Here is a 6,001-nt window from a genome sequence, read left to right as displayed (position 1 = left end):
GTGCGAAAGCCGCAGGTGCGGTACACTGTCTACACATGCGAAAGACCTGTTTGGCAGAAAGCTTAAAAGAACGGGAATTCACCATTTTTACCCATTTTCTTCTATTCTTAGGCGATTTTGGAGCTTTTTGAGAGGAGATTTCAACTAACAACTTTGAGGTAAGTTAATTCTACACCCTTTGAGTTAAATACATAGATTATAACTAGTAAATCTTAGAAATCAAAGATTTAGATGAAAAATCTAAATTTTTATAAAAGTGAGATTTTAACCACGAAAATAGTTATGGAATTGGGTAGAAATTATATATTCAAGTTATTGAGATTATGGGTAATGTTTTCATCCGAAAATTTCCAGAATCCGAGTACGTGGGCCCGGGGTGAATTTTAGAAATTTTACCATTTTGGATAGGGTAATTTATTTAATAGATGAATTTTGAACATATATTAATTATTTTATATAACTTTTGGATAGTTTCGGATTTTTCGGCATTGAATCGAGAATTTTACGCGATGCGATAATCGGAAAGTGGACTTTGAGACGAGGTAAGTCTCTTGTTTAATCTTGTGAGGGGAAAATTACCCCATAGGGAATAAATTGAATAATTATTGATAACTGCGGTCGAATTTATTGAACATATATTAATTATTTTATATAACTTTTGGATAGTTTCGGATTTTTCCGCATCGAATCGAGAATTTTACACGACGCAATAATTGAAAAGTGGACTTTGAGACGAGGTAAGTCTCTTGTCTAATCTTGTGAGGGGAAAATTACCCCATAGGGATTAAATTGAATAATTATTGATAATTGCGGGGGCTACGTACGCACGAGGTGACGAGAGTCCGTGCGTAGCTACTATTAATGCTAAAGTCCGGGTAATTTAGGACTCAAAGTATGAATTACTTGTGTAAATTGTATTCCTTGTTTAATTAATATTATTTGATATATATATATTGTGAATTGTTAGATAAAAATATTAAAGGATGAAAAATTTATATGCTTGATTTTCTGTTTAAATTAATTAATTGTTAAAAAAAAATTATTCTTCTTCCCAAATTTATCTTATAATAAATATACTCTCCTTCCGGAGGTACATATAAAAATGTCCTCCTTTATTGTGGAGCGGGCCGAACGTCTCGGTAGGATAGATGCATCTATGGATCGCGCCGCACGTCCCTCGATAGTGTACAAGACACTCTGGATCGGGTCGTACGTCCTCGGCAGAAATCGTGCTTAATAATAATAATAATTATACGATATTTTAATAATTTATTTCAGCTTGCGAAGTTAATTGATAAATTGAGAAATCCTTGGAATTTAATGAGTTATTATTCTTGTTTGTTAAAGAATTAATTGTTATTCGTGTAAATAATAATTAATTGATAAATTGGAAAATTAATTGAATTGAAGGAATTTAATTAATATATTGAGAATTGTTGCATTTGAAGGAATTTGATTATTTTCGCTGATTAAATAAATTATTTTAAATTCTATAAATCATGCTTATTTAAATATCATAGTTGTATTTCAATTATTATTATTGACCCGTAGTGAGTGTCAAAGTCGGCCATCTCGTCTCTACCACTTCGAGATTAGCCTTGATACTTATTGGGCACACGTTGTTTACGTACTCATACTACACTTGCTGCACTTTTTGTGCAGGAACTGAGGCAAATACTAGTGGGAGACCTATCGTCTTACACCCACGTTATCAAGGGGCATAGTGGTGAGCTGTTTTTCTGATCCGTTCTGCAGCTACTAGTGTCTCTCTTTGTATTTTTTTTTCATCCTGTCTATTTTTATTTCAGACAGTATTTGAGGTTTTGTATAATCTACTAGATGCTCATACACTTGTTACATCAGGTCTTGGCACACACATTGGTAGAGTTTGGATTTTATTAATTCTCTTGGTTTTAAATTTTGTCAATGAATGCTTAATTTATTAAGTTGACTTGCCTAGTCGTAGTGTTAGGCGCCATCACGACCTATGAGTGAAATTGAGTCGTGATATTTGGGGGTAAATGGAAGTTAAAGTAAAGTGAGTCATAGAACGATTACAGGTCTCTACAAAGTTGTCGTCTTCTTTTTTAACCCTCCTCAAGCTTAATGATGATGTTGATAAAACCTAATTGTAAGTTAGCACTATTGTATTTTAGATTTTCTATTTGATTTTTACGTTGGGATTTCAACTAATCCAAATTAGCACAGTATAAAGTATATTAAAGAAAGAATATGATTTTTTTTCATTCCGTAGGCTTCATAAGTACTTCACTTCCCTGGGAGTTGGAAGAAGCAAATGCATAGCGCTCACCAATTAATTCCCCCTTTTACTTCAACCAAAATGCGTAATAAAGAGCCATATACACTTGATAAATACGGCATAAAAGAGTTTCTGAAAATACCGTAACTATGTGATATGTAAAACGAAGGAGTTGATTAAGTGGAGTTGCAATTTTCTGAACGACTTTAATTTACTTGCAGTGAATGTGAATTGATTACAAAACAAACAATCTTTTATTAGTTTTGTTAACAAAGTTTGATCTATTCAAATGAAGTTTATAAAAATATTGCTTATTTCCTTGCAATGCTTCAGTTATCCAACCTAGAGTATGTCGAAATAAAAGGAAAATTCCTTTCTTTTTTTAATAGATGTTCTAAGTATCAGTAATAATAGAAATTGCAACGAGAAGAATAATAGAAAAGGGAATTCACAAGGCAAAATTGATAATTAGGAAACACATGATGCCAGCGACATATACTTCTCTAATGTTCTGGAAATTTGAAAAGATTACCACCTTTTGTCAAATCTTTACTACTAATAATCTACCATCGCAATTCTCCTTTTCTCTAATTTAATCTTATACCATCATCATCTTCCACAATATTCCACTAATTGTGTTTGTAATCTACTTATTAGCATATGACAAAACACGTGGTGGGTCCACTCATTCTACCCAACCCCACCTTCAGCTTTGCATTTTACTAGGCGGAGGTAGAAGCCAACAGTGGCGGAGCAAGGTTTTCATTAAGGGGAGTCAAAATATACAAAAATAAATCCATCAAGAAGTCAAGGATTAAACAATAAAATATAAAATTAGCTAAACAATTCACTTAATTATTTTATTTAAAATCCCTTTTCAGTTTTCTTACAAACAACACATAAAGAGGTAATCTGTGAACCTTATTAGCAGCAACTGAAGCTCCAAGAAAATTGGGTATCCGATGATGAACGGGCCTTGGGAATTGGGCTATATTTTGGGCTTCCATTAAGTCCCAAATCCGTTTTCGGATTATGGACACATGACTTTGTTGTAAATTCCACTACATTTTTGTTTGATCTTCACATCTACCCCAAACCTAGCGTACGTTCCTGTCTTTTTCTCCTCCCTTCTTGAAATATCAAAGCCTAATCATTTTCTGCACCTCAATTGTCGCTCAAAAAGAAAATTAAACGTATTGTAACCCTTTTGAGTTTTGACTTACTCGCATGTCCTAATTATATGACATTATTTGATATTCAAATCGTGGCATGGTTGACATTTTTCCACTATTATTATGTTGGAGTATATTTTTTGCAATTTTCAAGAATTTTAATCCATTTTGCTATCTTATTTATACTTTTATGTGATGATTTTACTATTAGCTAATTATTTCAAAAATTAACTTGATATTTCTTGGATGTCAACCTTGCTGACCGTCTCAAATATCATGATCAGGAATTTTTATAAAATACTACGATATAGAATCTAATTACCATACGTAACTATAGTTTGTCTAATTGCCTTTCGTAACTATAGCTTGTATTCAGACGCGTAACGAATGCAACATGTGTCAATTGTATTCTTTCGCACACCGAATACAACATGTATCAACTGTATTTGTTCGCGCCGTGAATACAACCAAGGCGAAATACATGGGTATATACAAAGGATACAACCTGTATCGACTATATTCGTCTACGCAATGAGTACAACCAAGATAAAATACAGAAAAATAGAATGCTCTCATCGAGAGTCATGCTCAAGACCTCCGCTTATTAAGCGGGTGCTCTGAACAAGTAGGCTAGGAGAGCTTATTGCTCTATTCCTTCAATTTAAAACAGTTGATCTTTTGTTTTAGTACTACAGATGAATTTGCTATAAAATTCAAAGCGTACCGAATAATAATTTTTTTAAAATATAATTATATACAAATTATAAATATAATATATATATGTTTACAGTGTAGCGTAATTTTTTCCTTTTATTAATGGTTGGAACCGAGGAATATTTGTGTATTGTTATCCGAAGTTTCGCATAGCACTTCCATTTCTCTTGTTTTATTTTATCTTCTCATTTGTTTCTTTTATATGCTTAAAAAAATACCGCCAGGTATTAACAAACATGCTTCACGCTGTCGCCAAAAAAAAAAAAAAAAAAAACTAAAGAAAAGATTTATCACGTGACAGAGCATTTAGATCAGAGAATTCTTTTTATAAATTTACCTTTGGCGTGGGGATTCTATAATACTTTGGAACTGCTAGTTTCGATAGTCGTGCTAGCTACTTTGATTTCTTTGGTGTTGTATTTGTTTTTTTTTTTGGTTAATTATTCTGACTGATATGTTGTAATTTAAACAGACAAGCTAATATTGTATGTCAAGTTAGTCATTGTTGAAATATATTTGTAATATTATTATTACATTATATTGTCAGTTTCTTTTGGTAATTGTTATTATGTCAACTTAAATTGTACGAAACTAAATTATTCGAGTTCAATTACAATATTTGTACAACGTGTCACATAATCTAAGTTTATTTTACTTTTGCGATTTATTTTAACTCATTATAGTTTTTGTCATATATGTGTCTTATATAACTTATTGTAATAACACAGTAAGAATACATAACTCATCAAACTACCACGTTAGTCTATTATATAACCAAAGAAGAAACAAAGCACCCTACAAATAAATAGATCGCACCAGAAACTAATCAAAAAGTGGGCTTACAAGGTTAATAGGTTTTGAACTTCAACTATTTAATTTCGTTATAACAATAATATTTAATTTTAAATTAAGGACAATTACTGATAAATAGTCAAATTATCAAATGGGTATTTTTTTTGTCAGTACCTATATTTGTTGTTCTGAAATCTAAATCAATTCTGGAATTTCAAGTGACTGTCACAATAATTAAGGTTACAAAAGGGATAATTGCAATATATATTAAATTTATCATTGAGCCAGCTTCATTACAAAAAAGAAAAAGAAAAATAAGTCAAATCACAAGGATCCTTAACGAAGATTTGAAATTATTCCATAAAATTACCTTTCATATCCGAGCCGTTTGTCCAAGACTTTGTTACAAATTTGAAGAAGAGAGCCTAAAATAATGGGGAAAAGAAAAAATTCACAAGGAAACGAATAACCCAAATTCAGACAAAGAGAAAAAGAGACCCGATTCAGTCGGGTCGGTACTTTCGACTTTTTGTGACGCATGTGAGTTAAAATTGGCTTTTGTCCGAACTCGTACGCGCCAAATCCTTATCTCTCTCTTTCTGCGTCGGCATTTGTGTGTCCATATATGCCACGTGTACATACACACTAGCCCTATACTGCTTTTTCCTCAAGGAACAACAACAATCGAAAGTCGAAACCAGTTTCAAGTTCGGGTCATAATTAATGGTCGGGTCCGAGTAAACAGTTACTGTATGTTTACGACTAGTCTCTAACTTTTCAGTCCACTACGTTTCTTTCTCCCCCACCTCTCGCTTTTCTTTCTCTCTCCATGTGACTTTCCTAAAAACAATGGCAACGATCATATCCCGCATTCTCATCTAATCCCGTTAAATCTTCTGATTTTTCGTTTTACCTCTCTCAACCCTAAATTACATACTCATTTTCACCTGGATTTCACTTCATCTACTGCTCACTTGTTCTACTCTAAATCTCGGAGTTTTCTAGAGAATTCTGCTCTTTTTCATTTCAAATTGCTTTGAGCTAAAGAGACCCACCTGTATTT

Source organism: Nicotiana tabacum, chromosome 4, assembly GCF_000715075.1.
Source record: "Nicotiana tabacum cultivar K326 chromosome 4, ASM71507v2, whole genome shotgun sequence".
Classification (NCBI taxonomy): Eukaryota; Viridiplantae; Streptophyta; class Magnoliopsida; order Solanales; family Solanaceae; genus Nicotiana; species Nicotiana tabacum.
The sequence above is the reverse complement of the archived record's forward strand: the minus strand, read 5'-3'. Positions refer to the sequence as shown.